This window comes from Garra rufa, chromosome 13, assembly GCF_049309525.1.
Source record: "Garra rufa chromosome 13, GarRuf1.0, whole genome shotgun sequence".
Taxonomy (NCBI): Eukaryota; Metazoa; Chordata; class Actinopteri; order Cypriniformes; family Cyprinidae; genus Garra; species Garra rufa.
In genome coordinates, this window is record NC_133373.1 from 27,395,923 (window position 1) to 27,419,673 (window position 23,751).

A 23,751-nucleotide genomic window follows, 5' to 3' on the forward strand; every position below is an offset into this window, starting at 1 on the left:
CGCTACACACTCCCAGCAGCCCCTGGTGCCCAAGTGTCGCGTGCCGCTCTCTGCCCTCCTCCATATTTACCTCACACCGCAGCACCAAACAAAGACCATCTGGAGACTGTTGAACGCAAACGCAAATTCGTGGCGAAGCTCCTTTTTATTTGTCTGTGTGGGTTGATGGAGCAAAAATTAAAAGTTGGACCTTAAAAAATGTTTTTTTCTAATTAGAAGAGTGATGTAGCTATCAGCTAGCTACTATCTTGGCTAACTATATACACTGCCGCTCAAAAGTTTGGGATCAGTACGATTTTTAATGCTTTTTTAAAAGAGACTTTTCTGCTCATGAATGCTCCCTTTATTTGATTAAAAATACAAAAAATGCTGTAATATTGTGAAATGTTAATGCAATTTACAATAGTGGTTTTCTATTTTAATATACATTGAAATATAATTTATTCCGGTAATGCAAAGCTGAATTTTCAGCATCATTACTCCAGTATTCGGTGTCAGAAATCATTCTAATATGCTTATTTATTATCATTTTGGAAACAAATAAACACCTCGTTTAAAGTTTGGGGTCAGTACATTTTTTCTTTCTTTCTCTCTTTGAAAGAAATTAATACTTTTATTCAGCAAGGATGTGGTAAATTGACAAAACGTGATAATAAAGACATTTCTATTCTGAATAAATGCTGTTCTTTTTAACTTTTTATTCATCAAAGAATCCTGAAAAAAGTATCACAAGTTCCAAAAAATATTAAGCAGCATAACTGTTTCCAACACTTTTTTTACCTACATGTCTGCGCATCTCAAGTGGATGCTTAAAATTTGAAAAGCGGAGCCACTCAGAGATGAGTTTAAACGGAAAAAAATGTTATTGTACAGATTACTTTATCAGAGAGTATATGTTTTTTCGACGTGACTTAGGCTACTTCATTTCTATATATACATTTCTCATGTCTGTGAGGCAGGTATTCGCTGAGATTCAGGTTGTTTTATTTGATGGCAGAGAGCACACCCTGTTTTATTTCTTTATTTTACAAAAGCACAGTGTTTTGTTGTTATTATGTTGTTATTACCCTTTGCAGTTTCAAACGATACCTTATTCTTATCTGTACAATCAAAAATGACGATATGATATGCTTGCCGCATACGCTAGTTGCATTGATTCTGATGTAGTTAGTTAAGCTAGTAGCTAGCTAGTTATACAGCACAAACCTGCTTAAACTAGCACTGTCATTTATGCTGATCTAACTTGTTTTGTTTATTCAGCACGGAATTATTCAGTGTCTTGACAACCGGGGTATATCCTGAGGCCTGAATATTTGGATGCTTAGCTGATAGTCTAATAATAATAGCAATTTCAGTAGCTTTAGCAGTTGTGCACTTAGAAACCGTCAAGCTTTGCTGCGTTGTGTAACCGAGGAGAAGGTCTTTGTTCTTTTTTGCTTTCTTGTTTGTTTGTGGGTGACAGACTGAGTTGCGATTCACTGCACGTCTCATCATAGCCAGCTCTCAAACAATTATGATGAGAGAGGATGAGAAGAGAGTTGGATTCGCTCTCTCTCGTCCTCTTTTTCTGTTTGTCTCTCGTGCATACATGGAACGCAAACCCGTTCCAGTCCACACACACTTATCCCTGTTAAACGGACACAGAGAGCTGCCCGTTGGCACAGTGAACAAAGTGGTGGGGGGCTTGACAAAAATACCCTCTTCTGCAAAACCTTAAGTTCTTCGCTGCTTTGGATTAGCCGTCTTCCATTTCATACTGTTCCTGATGTAGATTGCTCCTACAACAGAAAACAGGGAGAGAGAGAGGGGGGAAGCGGAGAAAAGAAAAGCAGCACGTCAGAGCGCGAGTCTGTCAAAAAGCAATCAGCAGCGTGAGTGCCTCGCCTCCTGCAGACCGCTGATTATGGCATTAGGCTGAGCCCAATTCTTCCCCTTGTGAGGCAAATCATTCCGCCTGCAATAAAGAACTCTGAGACAAAGGAGAAGTTAATTAAGATTAATTAACTTTTTTTAATGACGCCTGTACACTAGAATTTGTGCGTGTGGCCAAAGGCGTTTTTCAAGTATACTGCCATACCTTCATATTGTTCTCTCCTATTTTCCCTCCCTCTGTTTTCTCTCTGCTTACCTTTGTTTTATTCCAGTTATCACCCCTTAGTTTTATTGGGCTGTAAAAAGACTCTCAAGGACACATAACTAGTTAAAATCTGCATTGCTATAAATCTGTTTTGCCATGTTCCTTCGTATTTCTACTTTGTCTGCTTCACAGTCTTGGAATGTTACTCCACAGGCTTTAATGTGCGTGTCTTCAGAGCATCCTCAGTGCTTTTAATGAGCCCACAGCACTGTAAGAGCAGTAAAGGCAAATGAGACCCTCCAGCTTATTCCCCCTTTTCTTGTGCTTTCTTTCCTCATGGTCAGCTGAGAGTGCTTTCTGGAACACTGCAGGCTTAGAGAGATCGTTCTCAAGCAAAAAGCACACCAGACAAATCTTATTTGAGATCTGCATTGTGGTGCATGGGTACACGATGCAAAACACATGGTCTTGGCTGCTTTTTATGTTTTGCTTTTCAGTAAATATATCAAAAGATCTTTGACCTAAAAGAAAAATAATGACTTTATATGATAGTTCTTCCAAGATGCATGACTGTCACAGTCAGGCGGGGTTGAGGAGTGGAGATGGATGAGGAGAACCGGATTAAATGAAAGTATATAAGTTTATTAAATGAAACACTGAAATACAAACAAATAAACAAAAACCAGGAGCTTCAAATGAGAACATGTAACGTTAACGACGGACAGCAGGAAGTGATCAGACACAGACTTAAATACACAGAAACGGGGGCGTGGTAACTAACGAGATAACAAGATGACGAGGGGGAAATACAAATATGGGCAAGACAAAACCAACTAAGACTAAATCAAAAGGGGGAGACAAGGACTAAACCATAATGACTAGAAACAGAGGGGGAAAAACACTGGGAAAACAGAACAGAAACAGACTAAAACCTGACATTACACCCCCCTCCCCAAAAGGCGCGTCTCGCGCCGTCTAACATCCATTGGGGAGGGAGGGTGGGCGCCCTGGAGACCGCTAGACAGGGATACAGGGAACACAGGATACAGGGGCGGTCTCCAGGGCATACAGTCCAATAGGCCATGGCGGGTCAGGGGGATCAGGAAGCCATGGCCGGGTAAACAGTCCGGGGGGCCATGGCAGATCTGGGGGCTCAGGAAGCCATGGCCGGGTAAGCAGTCCGGGAGGCCATGGCGGATCTGGGGGCTCAGGAAGCCATGGCCGGGTCAATAGTTCAGGAGGCCATGGCCGTGTAAACAGTCCAGGTGGCCATGACCGTGTAAACAGTCCAGGTGACCATGACCGTGTAAACAGTCCTGGTGACCATAGCCGTGTAAACAGTCCAGGTGACCATGGCCGTGTAAACAGTCCTGGTGACCATAGCCGTGTAAACAGTCCAGGTGGCCATGGCCGTGTAAACAGTCCTGGTGACCATAGCCGTGTAAACAGTCCAGGTGGCCATGGCCGAGTAAACAGTCCAGGTGGCCATGGCTGGACAGGGGAGTAGCCCCCCCCCTAAAAAAATTTTTCTTGGTGGAATCTAGGAAATAGTCCACCCAGGAGAGCACGGAAGGGCGCGCAGGAGAGAGCTCCGGCTCTGGAGGTCGCGCAGGAGAGAGCTCCGGCTCTGGAGGTCGCGCTGGCTCTTGAGGAGCGGGCTCTGGACGGCACTCTTGAGGAGCGGGCTCTGGACGGCGCTCTTGAGGAGCGGGCTCTGGACGGCGCTCTTGAGGAGCGGGCTCTGGACGGCGCTCTTGAGGATCGGGCTCTGGAAGGCGCTCTTGAGCGGGCTCTGGACGGCGCTCTTGAGCGGGCTCTGGAAGGCGCTCTTGAGGATCGGGCTCTGGAAGGCGCTCTTGAGCGGGCTCTGGACGGCGCTCTTGAGCGGGCTCTGGACGGTGCTCTTGAGGAGCGGGCTGGGCTTCTCCAGCGGAGACTCTGAAGGAGCAAGCTCTGGGCAAGCGGTCACAGGAGGCGCTCTGGCGGCACGGTCACTGGAGGGCGCTCTGGCGGCGCGGTCACTGGAGGGCGCTCTGGCGGCGCGGTCACTGGAGGGCGCTCTGACGGCGCGATCACTGGAGGGCGCTCTGGCGGCGCGGTCACTGGAGGGCACTCTGGCGGCGCGGTCACTGGAGGGCGCTCTGGCGGCGCGGTCACTGGAGGGCGCTCTGGCGGCGCAGTCACTGGAGGGCTGGGCGGAACCAGCGGAGACTCAGGGAGGCTGGGCGGAACCAGCGGAGACTCAGGGAGGCTGGGCGGAACCAGCGGAGACTCTGATTTGACGGTAGCCATCTTAGGTGCAGACTCAGGCTTGGCGGCCATCTTGGCCGGGGACTCAGGTTTGGCGGCCATCTTGGCCGGGAACTCAGGCTTGGCGGCCATCTTGGCCGGGGACTCAGGCTTGGCGGCCATCTTGGCCGGGAACTCAGGAACGGCGGCCATCTTGGCCGGGAACTCAGGAACGGCGGCCATCTTGGCCGGGAACTCAGGAACGGCGGCCATCTTGCATGCAGACTCCGGCGTGGCAGCCATCTTGCTTGCAGAATCTGGCGTGGCAGCCATCTTGCTTGCAGACTCCGGCGTGGCAGCCATCTTGCTTGCAGAATCTGGCGTGGCAGCCATCTTGCTTGCAGACTCTGGCGTGGCAGCCATCTTGCTTGCAGACTCGGGCGTGGCGGCCATCTTGTGCGTTGGCGGGCATCTTGTGAGCTGGCGTGGCGGCCATCTTGTGAGCTGGCGCTGACTTGGCGGCTGATAGGCTTGAGCGCGGAGAGGAAGCCGGCAGGCTTGAGCGCTGGGCGGCGGCCGGCAGACTAGAGCGCGGGGAGGAGGCCGGCCGCATCGGGCTGAGGACAGCAGCAGAGCTTTGGTGGATGACTGGAGATTGGAGACTGGGCTGGTGGTCCGATCCGTTGGCACGGTATGTGGGGATTCTCGGCTTGGGATAGGCTGACCCGACGTGACGTGTTTCAGAGGGGACTGAACGACGAGACCGGACACTCTTTACTTCTTCAAGTTCAAAATCAGAGCAATTTAAATAAAGAATGAGATTGATCAGTTCGATCAAGGAGAAATTACAGGCAGGAGAATCACAACGAATCGTCTCATCATTCAGCCCCATCAGAAACACGGCACCGAGAGAGGCATCGGGCCAACCCACCTGATGTGAGAGCTCGACAAAATCCGCCACATACCGTTCCAAACTCCGACCACCCTGCCGCAGTCTCACCAGGTCTGCCTCAGCCCGATTCATCTTCGCTTTAGGTCCGTCGTTCTGTCACAGTCAGGCGGGGTTGAGGAGTGGAGATGGATGAGGAGAACCGGAGTAAATGAAAGTATATAAGTTTATTAAATGAAACACAAACAAATAAACAAAAACCAGGAGCTTCAAATGAGAAAATGTAACGTTAACGACGGACAGCAGGAAGTGATCAGACACAGACTTAAATACACAGAAACGGGGGCGTGGTAACTAACGAGATAACAAGATGACGAGGGGGAAATACAAATATGGGCAAGACAAAACCAACTAAGACTAAATCAAAAGGGGGAGACAAGGACTAAACCATAAGGACTAGAAACAGAGGGGGAAAAACACTGGGAAAACAGAACAGAAACAGACTAAAACCTGACAATGATGCGGTGAAGCAGAAGAGAAGAATTGTTGAATAAAGTTGTTATTTTTGTTTTCTTTGTGCACAAAAAGTATATTCGTAGCTTCGTAAAATTATGGTTGAACCACTGATGTCACATGGACTAACTACGTTTTTGGTTCTTGGAACATTTCAGTTACATTGCTGTCTATGGAGGGTCAGAAAGCTCTTCATCAAAAATATACTAATTTGTGTTCTGAAGATGAACCGAGGTCTTACGGGTTTGGAACGACATGAGGGTGAGTAATTAATGACAGAATTTTCATTTAACTTTCTATTGATCAAAAAAAAAAAATAACAAAAAATATAGAGCAGCACAATTGTTTTTGACATTAATAATAAACTAAAGTTTTCTTTAGCAGCAAATCAGCATATTAGAATGATTTCTGAAGGATTATGTGACACTGAAGACTAGAATAATGACTTTTGAACTTCTAATGCTTCTCAAGTTCTCGCTTGAGGATGCCCCACAGGTGCTTAATAAGGTTCAGGTCTGGAGACATACTTGGCCAGCCCATCACCTTCACCTTCTTCAGCAAGGCAGTTGTCATCTTGGTGGTGTGTTTGGGATCATTATCATGTTGCAAAACTGCTGTTCGGCCTAGTTTCTGAAGGGAAGGCATCATGTTCTGCTTCAGAATGTACAGTACATAATGGAATCCATGTTTCCCACAATGAACTGCAGCTCCCCAGTACCAGCAGCACTCATGGCAGCCCCAGACCAAGATGCTACCACCACCGTGGTTGACTGTAGGCAAGACACAATTTTCTTGGTACTCCTCACCAGGGCATCGCCACACATGCTAGACACTATCTGAGCCAAACAAGTTTATCTTATAGTCTCTTCATACCACAGGACATAATTCTAGCAGTTCATGCTCTTGGACAGGTTGTCTTCAGCAAACTGTTTGTGGGCTTTCTTGTGAGCCAGCTTCCTTCTGGAATGACGCCTATACAAACTGACTTGTTGCGGTGCATGGTGTATTGTCTGAGCACTGACAAGCTGACCTTCTACTTCTGAAACCTTTTTAAAAATGCTAGCGGCACTCATGCATCTGTTTTTCGAAGCCAGGTTCTGCACCTGACGCACAGAACGAGTGCTCAGCTTTGTTGATCGACCCTTACAAGGCCTATTCTGAATGGAACCCATTTTGGAAAACCTCTGCATGACCCTGTCCACTGTACTGTAACTCAGTTTCATGGTGTTATCAACCTCTAATAGCCTTGGCCATCTTTGTGGAGAGCAACAAATCTAATTTTCAAATCCTCAGAGAGTTCTTTGCCATGAGATGCCATGTTGAACATCCAGTGGTCAGTATGAGAGAACTGTACTTAAAGCACCTAATTTTAACTGCTCTAATCCAAGATACACAACTTTGTATGGTCCTGTCAAGCAGACAAAAATATAAACATGATGAATAGGACATGTGGCTTTCCATGATTAAACAACATACTGCTGTTATCACTTAGGGTGTGCTCATTTTAGTTGCCAGCTATTTTGACAATAATGGCTGCATGTTGAGTTATTTTCAGAGGACAGTAAATCTATACTGCTATACAAGCTGCACATTGACTACTCTAAAATATATCTAAGTTTCATTTATTGTCCCTTGAGAAGATATACTAAAATGGTTGATGAAATGTGAGGGGTGTACTCACTTTTGTGAGATACTGTATTACTCATCAAAAATTAAGTTTTGATATATTTACGGTAGGAAATTTACAACATATCTTCATGGAACATATCCTAATGATTTGTGTCATTAAAGAAAAATGGATAATTTTGACCATACAATGGTTTGTTACCTATTGCTACAACTATACCCGTGCTACTTATGACTGGTTTTGTGGTCCATGGTAACATTTCATTAAAAATATAGAATTATATAACATAAAGTTATTTGTTTGTTATTAAATGAAATTGTAATTTGTAATTAAACCAAATTTTGTTTTGTTTTACTAAACTGATTATGTAATTTACTGTGTTAAAATCTCTTTAAACAGTACTTCTTTGTATTAGTATGCCAGGTAGATTTTTTTAGACAATGTAGTGCACATAAAAACAGAACTAGCTGAGCTACGAGATGTTGTTTGTGTGTTGTTTTTTCCATCCACACATTAGGACCCCCGATAACAGTTTTCCAGTGTTTATTTGCCACCGCTCTCATCTACCAGTTCTCAGCCCAACGGACTGTCCAAGATGAGAAAAGCCTTCAGAGGAAAACGGATTTTGAGTTGCCCGTTATTTCTGAAATCTTTCCTTAATGGCCTCCCATCATTCGATGTCGTAGTTTGACAACATTTTGTGCAATTATTCAGCTTGCCCTGTTTTTGAGTTTTTTATCATTTTACTCTTTTCTAATCCTGTTCCAATGAGCAAAAGAGAAGACGAAGGAGAGAATGTGAGGGAAAATGATGTGTGTGTGTGTGTGTGTGTGTGTGTGTGTGTGTGTGTGTGTGTGTGTGTGTGTGTGTGTGTGTGTTTGTGTTCATGCCTGTAGGGGGCTGGGACAGCCGCTGCACCCCAGTGTGCCTGCTGCTGCTTTACATTCTGCCGGTGTAGGCTGAGTCTCACACAGCAGCAGTAGCAGCCATGCACATCCCTCATTCAGCCTGGCTTCTCATTTATCAGCTCACTCAACCAGCAATTTCTCTCTCTCTCTCTCTCTTTCTCGTTCCTAAATATCCTCTCTTTCTGTTCCCATTGTTCTAAACCTCCACATGCATCACGGTGTGTGCGGCTGTGTGTGTGTTCATGCCTGTATAAATATTCAAACCTCTTTCACTCGGTTGATTCCTATTTCACAGAAAGGAATTCTAACATTACTGCCCCCTTGAGGACAGACAAAGCAATTACTCGATATGTTTCTTTTATGAAACATTCTTCCATTCTTCCTCAGCAGAGCGCAGTGTTATCCAACGCGAGCTCTTGCTTTGCTGCAGGCGGCTCCGTCCCAAACCTCAGCCCTATCTTGAGCGAACATCACACAGCCGAGATGAAAAAGAGGGAAATCGATGCAGGGGAGAGCGCGCCGTGTAGAGAGCCTGGCTTTGCTTTGATCGAAGGTTGACTGACAAGACCTTCAGCCCTGTGATCTCCGGCATGATGAAGGACCGGAGTCGTGGTGGCGCAACAACGTGTGTTTGTTGTATTTCGTGCGTTGTAGCTTTTGCGTATTTGCGTCTATGTTTTTAAAAAAAAATATTTACTTCAAAACCTAGCGAGCCGCCTACGGAGGGGGCATTTTAAAACTTTATAGGCGCTCTCCTGACACGAAGTCTTTTTCAAAAGGTCATCGTAATTATGCTGCCGCCTAAGATACTATCTTTAGGCCAAATTTTAAAGCGAAACCACTACTATGCTTTGCATAAAAGACAGAAATTAAATAAATACAAGTAATATAAATAAATAAAAACAGAGCTGGTATTGTTAAAGGAATAGTTCACCCAATCATAATTAAATTAAATGGTTTTGGTTGCAATTCTCTTCAAATGCACACAAGTCAATAGGCACCAAAAATGTTTGGTTATGAACATTCTTGAAAATATTTTTTGTGTTAAGCAGAAGAAAGAAATGCATACATGTTTGGAACAATGTGATGATCAGTACATGAGAGAATTGTCATTTTAGGTGAACTATAATTTCATAGGTAGACTGTCCCTTTAACCAAAATTAAAACTATATATATATTTGTTGGTAACTTAAATTAAGCTGACATAAAATATTAGATGAAAGTCTTAAACAATTTTTTTTAATGAAAACTGAAAATCTTAAGTAAAAGCTCATTTAAAAAAATAAATAAAATAAAATATTTCTATACTGTAATAGTATACTTCCTATTGTCTTCTATTGTATGGACAAAAATACAGTGGAAGTCAATAGGCACCAAAACTGTTTGGTTATTAACATTCTTTAAAAGCAGAAGAAAGAATACAGGTTTTGAACAAAGTGAGAGTAAATGATGAGAGAATTTGTATCATTTCATAGGTGGACTATCCCTTTGAATAAAATTAAAACAATATTTTTTTTGTTGGTAATTTAAATTAAGCTGAAATAAAATATTAGATGAAAAACTACTAATAACTAATTGCAAGTAATTGAAATTAAATAAGTTGAAGTAAAATTAAAACAAGAATTAAAAAAGCTAAATTACTAAAAGAAACTAAATTTAAAATGAAAACTGAAAATCTAAAATAATAGCTTATTAACAAAATTAAACAAATAAAATATTCAAATACTGTCTTTCATAGCATGGACAAAAATACAATGGAAGTCAATGGGCACCAAACCTGTTACTAAGTAAAATTAAAATGATATATATTTTTTTGAAATAGAATATTAGATGAAAAACATAAATAAAAAAAAATGAAACTTATCAAAAGTAAAATTATATTAGTAAAATTATAAAACTAAAACTGGAAATTGAAATAAATGAAAGCTAAATTGGAATTCAAATAAAAATAAATAAAGTAAATTACTAAATCAAGCTCAATTTAAAATGAAAAATGAAAATCTAAAATAAAAGCTCTTTTAAAAAAAGTACTACTTCCCATTGTCTTTCATTGCCTAGACAATTAAAATTAAAGCTTTCTCTCTCAATATATATCTCAATATTGTCACGATGTAGGCAGGAACACACGAACAACGACGTAGTAAAAGACGAATATTTAATAAATCCAACGGAATACAAGCAGAAACAGGAATAGCAGGGTAAGACATCCATATAACATCAAAGACCGACAAGAATACAGGGGAAACACACACCTTATATACACACAGACAGGTGCAGACAATGACGGAGAAACCAAAACACTCAGAACAGCGGGGAAAATGGGAAAAACCAAACAAGAAAGTCCGGGGGTGTGACATTACCTCTCCCTCCCGGAAGGCACGTCCTCGTGCCGACAAACAGACAAAGGAAACAGAACAAAGTCTTTGGAGGGGGCTTAGGTGGAGGACGGACTCCCGGGAGGAGGGCACAAGATGGAGTCCAGGGTGGTGACGGAGGGAGGAGCCAAGGATGTGACAGGAATGGGCTGGAGCAGGAGGAGCCAGGTGGGACCCAGAACGCAGCCAAGATGTATTCCCACGGTGGAGCCGATGGAGGGAGGAGCCATGGTGGAGGAAGGGCTGACGACTCCAAGGGGCCGACCGACGGAGGCGGAGCAGGTGGTGGGAGAGCCCGAGGCGGAGACGGAAAGCCGATGATCTTGGGTGACACCGCGGATTCGGAGGGCCAAGGCGGAACCCAAGGCTCTGGCGACCAAGGCGGAGATGGAGACCCGGAGATCCGCGGCGGAGCCGGAGCGACAGAGGACCGAGGCTGTGCCCGCGGGAGGGAGGAGGTCCACAGAGCCGGTGGGACGGCGCGACGAGGCACAGCCGGAGGAGTAGAGTCCAGAGGCGAAGGTGGGGCGACGACTGACCGGGGCGGAGCCTGAGGGACGATGGTGCCCGGTGGAGCTGGTGGATCGACGGCGGAGACGAGGGAGCAGAGAGCCGGGGTGGAGCCGCAGGGTCCGAGGGCCGAGGCGGAGTCCAGGACTCTGAGGCTGGAGGCGATGGTGAGGGATCCTCCAGCCATGACACCGATGGAGACTGGCAGACCCGCGGCGAACCCACCGCACAGATGGTGGGCTGAGGGTGAGCAAGGGGACAGACAGCAGACAACGGGGATTCAGGTAGGCTGGGCGGAACCAGCGGAGATTCAGGACTAGGCAGAAGAGGGAGGGTGGGTGGGAAATCCAGGCAGATAGGTATTTCCATGACACAGTCAATAACATCCCCATAATCTTGTTCCAGCTCACCCTCAGTGATAGTGCAGTGGGCGGGGCTCTCTACCGCACTCTCTTGCTCCACGAAGCACTCCACCGTCGCAGATGTAATGGTCGGCTCACGCACCTGATCAGCAGTTTTGCCCCCGTCGGCACTCCATACTGCTGTCGCTCTGGGCTCGGGCTTTCCGTCTCTGATGGGCTCATAATCCGCGGGTCGGGGTGGCTGGCTGGGCTCTGGGTCTGGAGTGGCACTGGCGAGATTCTCCTGGGAACGGGTGGGAAACGAGGGTTTGTTTCTCGCCAGTGTCCACTCCATAAACGCGGCGAAGTCCGCTCGAGGGCCGTTCTCGGACGACGACGCTCTGCATGACGCATTGAGACTTGCGTCATAGAATGCACAGAGCGCGTCGTCCGAGTAGCTGGTGGTTTGAGCTACGAGCTGGAACATTAACGTGTATCCCTCGAGCGGTAATTCCCCCTGCTTCAGCCGTAGCAGGATGAACTCTGGACGTAAAAAGGAATCCATGGGGAAACACAACGGAAACAAAAAGGACTGGAAAAAACAAACGGGAAACAAAACGGAGGTGAACACGCAAAATAACTGTTTCGGTCGGTCTTTCTGTCACGATGTAGGCAGGGACACACGAACAACGACGTAGTAAAAGACGAATATTTAATAAATCCAACGGAATACAAGCAGACACAGGAATAGCAGGGTAAGACATCCATATAACATTAAAGACCGACAAGAATACAGGGGAAACACACACCTTATATACACACAGACTAATTACACAGACAGGTGCAGACAATGACGGAGAAACCAAAACACTCAGAACAGCGGGGAAAATGGGAAAAACCAAACAAGAAAGTCCGGGGGTGTGACAAATATATGCACATGTATATATATATATATATATGTATGTACAAGTATAGCTAATTTAAATAAAGCTGAAATAAAAAAAATTAAATAGAAAAAAAACTAAAAATAAAATTAAATGAAAATCATAATGTTGCCTCGGCAACTAACTAAAATTAAATAAGTTGATGTACAATTATCAAAACTAAAACTAGAAATAGAAATAAATGAAAGCTAAATAAAAAAAAAACCACAAACTAAGTTTAAATGAAAAATACAAATTTAAAATATAAGCTCATTTAAAAATAAATTAAATATTTACATACTGTATTAGTTTACATAACACTGCACGGAAATTAATAATAAAAAATTAAAATAAAATAAATAGACTAGTTAAATGTAATAATCGTAAGGTAACAAAACAGATTTATTTTTACCCAGTATTTATTTGTATGTCTATTAGCAATTTAACCTGCTTCAGTTGCTTCTCCCGTTTAGAGCTGTTTGTGTTACTTCTCCACTGGCTAGTAGACATTCGGGCATCTCGTTTTTGGAACAGCACTATTGTATAGCCTACATAACAATAAAATTGTCCACAAACACACAACTGGCACAGCTAGGCGGGTCAGGACAAGCCTGTACTCTCTCCTCTTGCCTTCCCTTTTTCAGACGAGTACAGAGGGGGTGTGAGACAGAGGGCTCTGTCTGCATCTAAAGCCTGCTGGGAAAGGCCGTACTCTCATCTCCCACACAGCAGAATGCATATGCACCAAAATCCTCTTCACTTTAAAACAACCTTCCCCTTCAGCCTCCTCCGGTACTCCCGACGGGGGAGGGAGTGAAGTTTACGGTCGTCTGATGAAGCGTGTCCTCTGGTCTACCTTTGCTGGGGATGGTGACCTCCACCGAGGCTCGAGAGATGCCTCGGCCCAGAGCATTGTGGGTACTTGAAGCCTTAGTGACACACACACAGTGTGGAAGCACAGGCGAGAAGCTTTGCTGAACCTTGTGATGCATGTCACTGCCTCAGTGGGACACACACAGATATAAATCCACTGACATTACAGCGGACTGATGTTTACATACAAGAGTTGAAGAGCTGAAAAGCTGCATTTCCACTGAAAGACTGAGCATGATGCATTGTGGTTCAGAGGATTCATCCTGTGTTTTATATTTTATACCAAGCTTAAAGGGATAGTTCACACAAAAATGTAAATTACCCCATGATTTACTCACCCTCAAGCCATCCTGTGTATATGACTTTCTTCTTTCAGACGAATACAATTGTGTTAAAAAAATGTCTTAATCCTTCCAAGCTTTATAATGGCAGTGAATGGGTGTTAATAAAGTGCATCCATCCATTATAAAAAGTGCTCCACACAGCTCCGAGGGGTTATTTGAGGCCTTCTGAAGTGAATCCATGCGTTAGTGTTAGAAAAACATCCATGTTTAAAATTTTATAAAGCATAATCTTTAGCTTTGCTAACTGTCGTATGCATGTTCATGAAAGAGTGGCGTTCGAGCAGATGTGGTAGGACATAGGTGTAACATAAGCTCCAGTGAGAATTGACGAATGTCGAACCGTAGTGGAGAGAGCAAAAATATACCAGCTGCAAATACAAAACGAGGATTTATAAAGAAAAATGTCAGCGGATTTCGATATAAGCGAAGAGGATACTGGTTTTCCTTTGATGCAAATGAGACGCATGTACGACAGTTAGCGGAAGCTAGAAAATATGGATATTTTTCTTACACAAAGGCCTCAATTCACTTCAGAAGGTCTTTATTAACGCCCTGGAGCGATTTAAGCAATTTTTATGATCGATGGATGCACTTTATTGGCCTTTAAAATATATTTTTATTATAATTATTTAGTATTGACCAGAATATTTCACATAATGTTTATGTTTACATATAGTCCACAAGAGAAAAAAATGACCCCATTCAAAAGTTTACATCCCCTTAATACTGTTGTTACCTGAATGATCCACAGCTGTGTTTTTATGTTTAGTGATAGTTGTTCATGAGTGCCATGTTTGTCCTGAACAGTTAAACTGCCTGCTGTTCTTCAGAAAAATCCTTCAGGTCCCACAAATTCTTTGGTTTTCCAGCATTTTTGGGTATTTGAACCCTTTCTTAAAATAACTGTATGATTTTGAGATCCATCTTTTCACACTGAGGACAGCTAAGAGACTCGTATCCAACTATTACAGAAGGTTCAAACGCTCACTGATGCTCCAGAAGGAAACATGATGCATTAAGAGCTGGGGGGTGAAAACTTTTGACCTTTTGGAGATGTGTGCATTTTTCTTATTTTGCCTAAATAACATCTTTTTCCATTTAGTACTGCCCTTTAGAGGCTACAGAAGATAGCTGTTACATGTTTCCCAGAAGACATAATTAGTTATATTTACCCTGATTTTCAAATTCAAAACGTTTTTACCCCCTGGCTCTTAATACATGTTTTTTCCTTCTGAAGCATCAGTGAACCTTTTGTAATAGTTGCATATGAATCCCTCAATGTGAAAAGATGGATCTCAAAATCATACAGTCATTGTTCGAAAGGGTTCAAACACACAAAAATGATGGAAAACCAAATAATTTGTGGGACCCGAAGGATTTTAATTGTCACTAAATCACTAAACAAAAAAACACACATACACACACACACACACACAGCTGTGTATCATTCAGGTAACAACACAGTATTAAGAATCAAGTGTATGTAAACTTTTGAATGGGGTCATTTTTATAAATTCAACTATTATTTTCTCTTGTGGACTATAGGTAAACATATTTTATGTGAAATATCTTATTCAGATCAGTACTAAATAAACAATAACATGCATGTTGTATGATCCCTCTTATTTTGGTTAAATAATTAACATTTTGCAGATTCTGAAAGGGGGGTGTAAACTTTTGACCTCAACTGTATATTTGTTTCCAAACAGGTTTCTCAAATACTGCAAATGCCTCTTCAGTCCTGCTCCTGTATTCCAGTGTTTGGGGAAAAAAACAGGTACTCCAAATGGCTTGATTATAATTGTCTCTGTATGTTAAAATATTACTTGAAAAAATGACGCACTTCACATTTAAGTTTGGATAGTGCACTTACTCGTGAATTTTCAAAAATGGGGATGACAGTTAAGGGGTAAATTAAATCTACATTAAATTCTTGAAACACTGTATGTCTGCATAATCATACACGTCATATACCCTAGGAAACAGAAAGAACCCTTTAGCGCTCCTGATTTCAGACGGATGACGTGGGTCATTTTGAGCTCTTTAACCTTGCATTCAGCCACCTCTAAACACCGTGGGCTAGAGTCTCACACACAATCAACAGACTGAGTCAGTGGCATTACTGCAATTATCCAATTAGCTGCCGCATGTATTAGTCAGTGTGCACCTTCACCGTCTGAGCACATATGGCTGTTGAATGAGACTCCATGGTGCTGCTTAAACCTTCTTCACACACAGCAGACAGACACAGGAAGGGGCTCCAGAGCTTAGGGTTAAATTAAATATATGCTCCAGGCTTTATGATAAGAGAGTGGTTTTATTCCTCTATGTTGTCTGTCTTATTTTAGCTCTTCCAAATCTGCTGAAATGACCAACAATTGTTTTGTTTTAGTTAGTGGTGCACCAAAAAGGTGTGTTCCTGACCTAAGGGCGTTCCAAAAATCTCACTTAATTTTGCCCATATTTTTTATTAGCATACTTGTGTCCCTCATGGAGAAGACAATCCCAGAATGCATTGCCGCGAATGAATCTAAGATGGTGGAGGTGAGTGGAAAGATGATTACATTTTATTTAGTAGTGAAACATAGCTATGAGATAGTTCATCGTAATTAAAAAAAATATTGTTTGACAGCAACAATATCTAAAAATCCTTAAAACAAAATAAATGAACAGATTTGTTTTATTTATTTTTAGCTTTATACTGAGAATCTAAAATGCACTAAGACAGAATTCCAGAATTATACAGTGTTGCTTCGTTAAGAAATGTATTTTTAAATGTATCTGAGTTGAGGTCAAAAGTTTACAAACACCTTGCAGAATCTGCAAAATGTTTATTATTTTACCTAAATAAGAGAGATCATACAAAATGCATGCTATTTTTTATTTAGTACAGACCTGAAAAAGATGTTTCACGTAATAGATATTTACATAGTCCCCAAGAGAAAATAATAGTTGAATTTATAAAAATGACCCTTGTTTGTCCTGTTCATCAGAAAAATCCTCCAGGTCCCACAATTTTTTTTAGCGTTTTTGCATGATGCATTAAGAGGTGGGGGTGAAAACTTTTTGAATTTGAATATCAGGGACACATCTAAGTATTTTCTGTAGCTTCTGAAGGGTAGTACTAAATGAAAAAAGTGATATTTTGGCCAAATAAGAAAAATGTACACATCTTCATTCTGTTCAAAAGTTTACACCCCTTGCTCTTAATGCATCATTTTTCCTTCTGAAGCATCAGTGAGTGTTTGAACCTTATGTAACAGCTGCATTTAAGTCCCTCAGTTGTCCTCAGTGTGAAAAGATGGATCTCAAAATCATACAGTCCTTGTTGGAATAGGTTCAAATAAACAAACATGCTGAAAAACCTAAGAATTTCTGAGACCTGAAGGATTTTTCTAAAGAACAGCATACAGTTTAACTGTTCAGGACGAACAAGGGACTTATGAACAACAATCACTAAAATAAAAAATTAAAAAAACACAGCTGTGGATCATTCAGGTAACAACACAGTATTGAGAATCAAGCGTATGTAAACTTTTGAACAGGGTAATTTTTATAAATTCAACAATTATTTTCTCTTGCAGACTATGTTAACGTCTTTTATGTTGTTGATATTTATATGGCCAAAACGTAAGGTCAGGTAAATCAGTGTTTTATAATTTTGTATATCATATATTATAGAACACCAAATTTCATTAAAATCAATTGTGAATTGAGCCACCCATTCTATTTGTATGGAATGTTGCCTGTAGAAGATTAAAAAATATAACTGAAATGGCTGGGATTGTGGCGAACTGCATAGCTATGACAGTCCTACATTTAGACCAGCCTGGACCAACTTTGAAATTCTTACTGGTCTATGCTGGTCTTTTCAGTAGGGAACCGAAAGAGGGATTCGTGTTACAAAGGTGACAAGGAGGTGCTGGATAAAGCAGCATTTGTGTGGATGCTTGCGAATCATCTGCGCCCCCCTCCCCTCCTCTCCAGCTAAGCGGCTGCACTGCAGACTGTTAAAGACCTGGGCTTTCTTCTCATATCTGAACCCTGCACTAACGCCCTTTCTTTCTCTCCCTGCCTCATTCTCTTTCTCGCTCTTTCCAGCTTTGCTTTTAACTCCACACTGGTGGAGACTGTTTGTTGACACTGAGGCATATCGACAGAGATGTGTGAATGACAAACCGTGCTGTGGGTTTCTCTGCTTTCCTCCTCCTCTCTCTCTCTCTCTCTCTCTCTTTTTCGCACTCCTTTTCTCCCTCTTTCTCGCACTCATTTTACTCTCTCTCACGCCTCTTAGCCCCCTCTTCGCTATCTCTCTCTCTCTCTGTCTCTCTCTCCCTCTCTCCGTCTCTGCGAGATACATTATTCAAGCCAGGCAGTTAAAGTAGGTCACACCGCCATAGCCTTCAAACACGCCTGGATCGGGGAGGTAGCAGAGGCATGTGCACACACACAAATATACACACACAACACGTTCTCTCGCACACAGAGGTGTTGTCTTCTCCAACTCCCTTGTTCTGAATCTTCACCAAACCACTGATTGATGTGTGAAGTTCAGTAGCACAAAAACAGGGCAATAGTGCAGGCATGAGAGGGTGTGTTTGTGCATGTGGAATCTCCATTCGCTGCAAACAGAAGAACGTTAATTTGAAAACAACAAAGAAATGATGAAGATCTATCTATCTATCTATCTATCTATCTATCTATCTATCTATCTATCTATCTATCTATCTATCTGTCTGTCTGTCTGTCTGTCTGTCTGTCTGTCTGTCTATCTGCCTGTCTGTTCATATATCAATTGATCTGTCTGTTGTCCATCCATCCATACATCTCTATCTACCACTTTGCCATCCATCCATGTCTATCTATCGCTCTGCCCATCCATCCGCATCTATCACTCTGCCTATCTATTCATCCATGTCTGTTTTTCGCTTTGCCCATCTATCCATCCATCAGTCCAGCCAACCATTCATCCACGTCTATCCATCGCTCTGCCCATCCATCCATCCATTCATGTCTATCTATCACTCTGCCCGCCCATCCATCTATCCACCCATGTCAATCTATCCATCCAACCATCCATCCATGTCTATTATCAATGTCATGCATCCATCCAGCCATCCATGTATGTCAATCTGTTATCCATCTATCTATCACTCCATCCATCAATTCATGTCTGTATGTTGCTCTGCCCATCTATCCGTTTATGTCTATCTATCGCTTTGCCCATCCATCCATGTCTATCTATCGCTCTGTCCATCCATCCATCCATCCATCTATCCATCCATTCAGGTCTGTCTATCACTTTGCCTATTCATTCACCCATGTCATTCCATCTATCCATCCAGTCAGTCTGTCATCCATCCATCCATCCATCCATGTCTATCTATCACTTTGCCCGTCCGTCCATCCTTCCATCCATCTATCCATCCATCCATCCATTCAGCCATCCATGTCTGTCAGTCTGTCATCCATCCATCCATTATCCATCCATCCATGCATTCATCTATCTATCGCTCTGCCTATCTATCACTTCATCCATGTCTATCTATCACTTTGCCCATCCATCCATCCATCCATCCATGTCCGTCTATCGCTTTGCCTATCCATCCATCCATCCATTCATCCATGTCCATCTATCACTCTGCCCATCCATCCTTCCATCCAGCCACATATATCTATCCATCCATCTACCCATCCATGTCTATTTATCATTCCGTCATCCATCCAGCCATCCATCCATGTCTGTCTATCGCTTTGCCTATCCATCCATCCATCCATTCATCCATGTCCATCTATCACTCTGCCCATCCATCCTTCCATCCAGCCACATATATCTATCCATCCATGTCTATTTATCATTCCGTCATCCATCCAGCTATCCATGTCTGTCAGTCTGTCATCCATCCATCCATCCATCCATCCATCCATCCATCCATGTCTATCTATCGCTCTGCCTATCCATTCATCCATCTGTCTGTCGCTCTGCCTATCTATCACCCTGCCCATCGATCCATGTCTATCTATCGCTTTGCCGATCCATCAATCCATCCGTCTATCTATCACTTTACCCATCCATCCATGTCTATCTATCGCTTTGCCCATCCATCAATCCATCCATGCCTATCTATCACCCTGCCCATCCATCCATGTCTATCTATCGCTTTGCTGATCCATCAATCCATACATCTCTATCTATCACTTTGCCCATCCATCCATGTCTATCTGTCCCTCTGCCCATGTATCCTTCCATGTCTCTCTATCGCTTTACCTATCTGTCTATCCATGTCCATCTATCACTCTACCCGTCCATCCTTTTATCCATTCACCCACATCATTCTATCCATCCATCAATCTATCCATCCATGTCTATCAATCCGTCATCCATCCAGCCATCCATGTCTTTCAGTCTGTCATCCATCCATCCTTCCATGCCTATCTACCACTCTGCCCATCCATCCATCCATGCATACATCCATTCATCCATCCATGTCTATCTATCACTTTGTCCATCCATCAGTCCATTCATGTCTATCTATCACTTTGCCCATCCATCCATGTCTATCTATCCCTATGCCCATCCATCCATCCATCTGTCTATCTATCGCTCTGCCCATCCATCCATCCATCCATGTCTTTCTATCCCTCTGCCCATCCATTCATCCATATTTCTCTGTCCATCCATCCATCCATCCATCCATCCATCCACCCATCCACCCATTTGTCTGTTTTTTGTCTATCCACCTACAATTTGCTCTGCTGTTAACATTGTGTCGGTGTCTGTGTACATATACAAATAGTGGATGTGTGTATATACTCATATATAATGTATATGTGTGTGGGTGTGCATTTCTTATGAATCCTGTACACTTAAAAAAGAATGACACAGACTGAAAGAAAAAACTTTACATACTTCCACAAAGAAGACAACAATTTGTTCTGTCTAACATTGACTTCCTGTTTACAAAGCTTCATATGCTTTCTCCAATACCATTCACAGTAGAACCGAGCCAACGCAAGCTATAATCGTAAGAAAAAACGCAATATGGTGGATGAAACAGACATAGGAAGACACTAACACACATATCCAAACACACACACACACACACACACACACACACACACACACATACAATGGAATGCTAAGACCAGCACCTGTCACTGTCACATGGTATCCAAACCCAAAGCTGATGATGGCAGTTCGGTGAATGGATCTGAACCACCCTGCCTCAGCCAACCCCTCACACCTCTGACACACTCTACCCTTTCTCTCCACCTCTCTGCAGCAAATGAGTGTGAGAAACGCTCCCTCCTCTCTCCTCCATCATCATCTCTCCAGCAGGCCATCTGTCAGCGCTAATGAATGCACACTCATTTGCATGGCTGATGAGCGCTCCTCGTTTGGCGCAGCCTGAACGGAAGGTCGCGTTCTGTCGCTTCTGCAACAGCAAATTTTGGCAGCGAGCGAGGAGAGAGAGCGAGAAAGCGAGGCAAAGACCTACAGAGAGATTAATGATGAAGGAGACGGCGAGAGGAAAGAGAAAGAATCGTGAAAACAGATCCGTAGAAGATCTACATCTTTGTTTCAGACCGGTTTTTACACGCCTCCAATAATTTATATAAGTTATGCGAGTGTTGCTTTTCTCCTATGCTTCATATATGTATTGTTATGCATGTGTTGATCTAAGTCACCGCGAGTAGGCCCATGTGTATGTGTGTGTCTGTGCGTGAGTGTGTCACAGCCCTACACACCGTCTGTGGAAATAAATCAGCTCCTATGAGGCTTCCCAGCCTATCACAATGCATTTGTCTCTTCCACTAGGGAAGACATGTCTGCACCCCTCCGTTCCTCTCCCTCGCTGCCTCAGCTCTTTCCCTTAGCGTGTATGTGTGTGTGCGTGTGTACATGTCTCCTCCAGTCTTCTCTCCTCCCAGCCTCCCCTGCCTTTCTCCTTTAATTACCGCTCTTTCCTCCCTCCACCCACCCCGACCCCCCCTCCACCCCCAAATCCCTTGCTCTCCATGGCAGAGGCTGCTCTCGTTCCCCCTGCCTCTTTCCGCCTGTCTCCTCGTTTCCCACCACAAAGCTTGCTTCTCCTGGTCCTAGAGCAGTGTTTTTCATTTTCTCGGGTTTAGGATTAAGAATTTGATTTTTGATCCCATCTCCCGCAGAACGTCGAGATCTGTTGGATCGGAGGGTCCAGACAGGCTCCTCCAAGCACTGCGGCTGCGAGAGTCTCGTTACTGGTGTGATTTGAACGCGCGTGTGTGCGCGAGTTTGTGTGTACGCTCACGACTGCGTTCGGAGTCTATCGATCGGTCTGTTTTTCCAGGCAGACAAGGCGTAGGCCATTCTAAGAAACCCACTACGGCACGTGCACATTGAGCGACGCGTGTCGCATGTTCCCCGCTTCAGAGAAAGCCGGCAACATAGTCACAATGGTTAGCCTTGCTTGTGAATACTGAAAGCGCAGACACGCGTTCTGGGATATCTGCCAAGTACATATGCATTTCGTCTAATGGGAGTCTGCTCTCATATGCGTAATTGCCACAGGGTTGCGTTTCACGCCGGCCCCACTCGAGCAATGCCCATGAGAAACAGCACCCTTCACGCCTGTCCCCAGCACCGGCATTTTAGACACTCTCCCTTTCCATTAATTAGCTTCTCCATTTTCCGTTGGCCACTCTGACATTTTCCTGCTGCTAATTCACTGATTAAACCTATTAACGTGATTAGGGAGGCATTTCCAAGACAGCTGCCATTATATGCGCCACACCGTTGAGAGACAACCAGCTTGCCTTGTTTTTGTAGGGTTTGCTTGAGAGAGAACTGGGAGGAAAAAAATGTGAGATGAACTGCAATCTCTGCTTTATTTCAGCACCAGGAGCTGTCCAGCATGTTCTTGGTTTCAGCACCAGGAGCTGTCCGGTGTTCCCCCTGGTTTCAGCACCAGGCGCTGTCCACTTGTGTTTCAGCACTTGGGGATCTGCAGATTGTGCAAAAAGAGAGACATAACAATGTTGGTTGTCCTAAGCTTTTAAAATCCTGTCAAATTGGTTTAATTTCATGCTCATCCTTTTCGTCTCGGTTTTGATTAAAAATAGAACCCAGCTAAATCAATTGAGATTTTATTGAAAGTGTACGTAAATGAAGTCATTGTCAGCAGGGATTTTAAGCAGACGTAGCCGTTGTATACCACAATGTTTGCTTAATTTTCAATGAGGCACATTTTACTGGCACATAATTCATATTCTATATCAAATACAGACACCCACACTGCTGCACACGCTAGCGCGCTCATATGGCTTTGTAGACTCTGTAGTCTGTGGGGAGAGCAGAGCAGGGAGTGACTAGAAACAGACTGTCTACAGCTGAATTAATATGGGAGACACTGATTAAGGTTATACATTTCCAGCCTGCCCTTTGTTCTCTGGCTTTGGGCAGACTGGCTCTGTTTATTTTTCGAAAAATCTTTTATCTTTCGTTTTTTTGGCCCAGCAGCCCGCGCGCCTCCTAAGCCAAGGGTCCGTGCTGTCTGTTTGTCTGTCTGTCGGTCAGAAGAGGTGGGTAAGTCTGGCTCTGCATGCTCTACACTCGCTGCTGCTGCAGTGTCGCGTCGCTTCTGGAGCCCGGCTCACACGCTTCTCTCTCTACCACCTCACACATTCTGCTCACAGCTCCCTCCCTACGCTCCAACTCTCTCACTCCCCTCCTCCCTGTCTGTCTGTGTCTCTCCCTCCCTCCCTTCCTCTCTCTCTCTCACTCTCTCTCTCTCGCTCTCCCGCTCTTTCTACTGCCTCTCCAGAGCGGCTGCAGTTCCCTGCTTCTCCACTCTCTCTCCCTCCATCTCTCCAAGTGCTGGCGGAATACCGAGCTCAGACAAAGAAAGCTCAGGAGAACAGAGGAGAGAAGTGAAAGAGTGTGCGTTGAGGGACAAATAAAGCGTTTTAAAGAGAAAAAGAGAAAGACGGGTGCAGACTTTCAGACCTACGGTGTGTGAGGAGACAGAGAGAGGGAGAGAGAAAGACAGTGTCGCCATTTCAGTAGGTTTCACTTTGTTTACTTCTTGTTCTTCTTGTTTTGCCATGCTGGCATGTCGTGGCCTCATAATCTTTGTTCGTTTACGAACAAGGAGTGTGCATGT

General features: G+C 43.6%; 1 protein-coding gene across 3 annotated transcripts in view; it reads left to right on the forward strand.

The window, feature by feature from the left end:
- Nucleotides 1-23,464: 23,464 nt before the first annotated feature.
- myt1la (myelin transcription factor 1-like, a) overlaps nt 23,465-23,751 on the forward strand; it is a 91,471-nt gene continuing 91,184 nt past the window's right edge. For all 3 annotated transcript variants that reach the window (XM_073816420.1, XM_073816422.1, XM_073816421.1), the window contains exon 1: nt 23,465-23,650. The gene's annotated coding sequence lies outside the window, so the exon portion shown is untranslated. The remainder of the gene's footprint in view (nt 23,651-23,751) is intronic.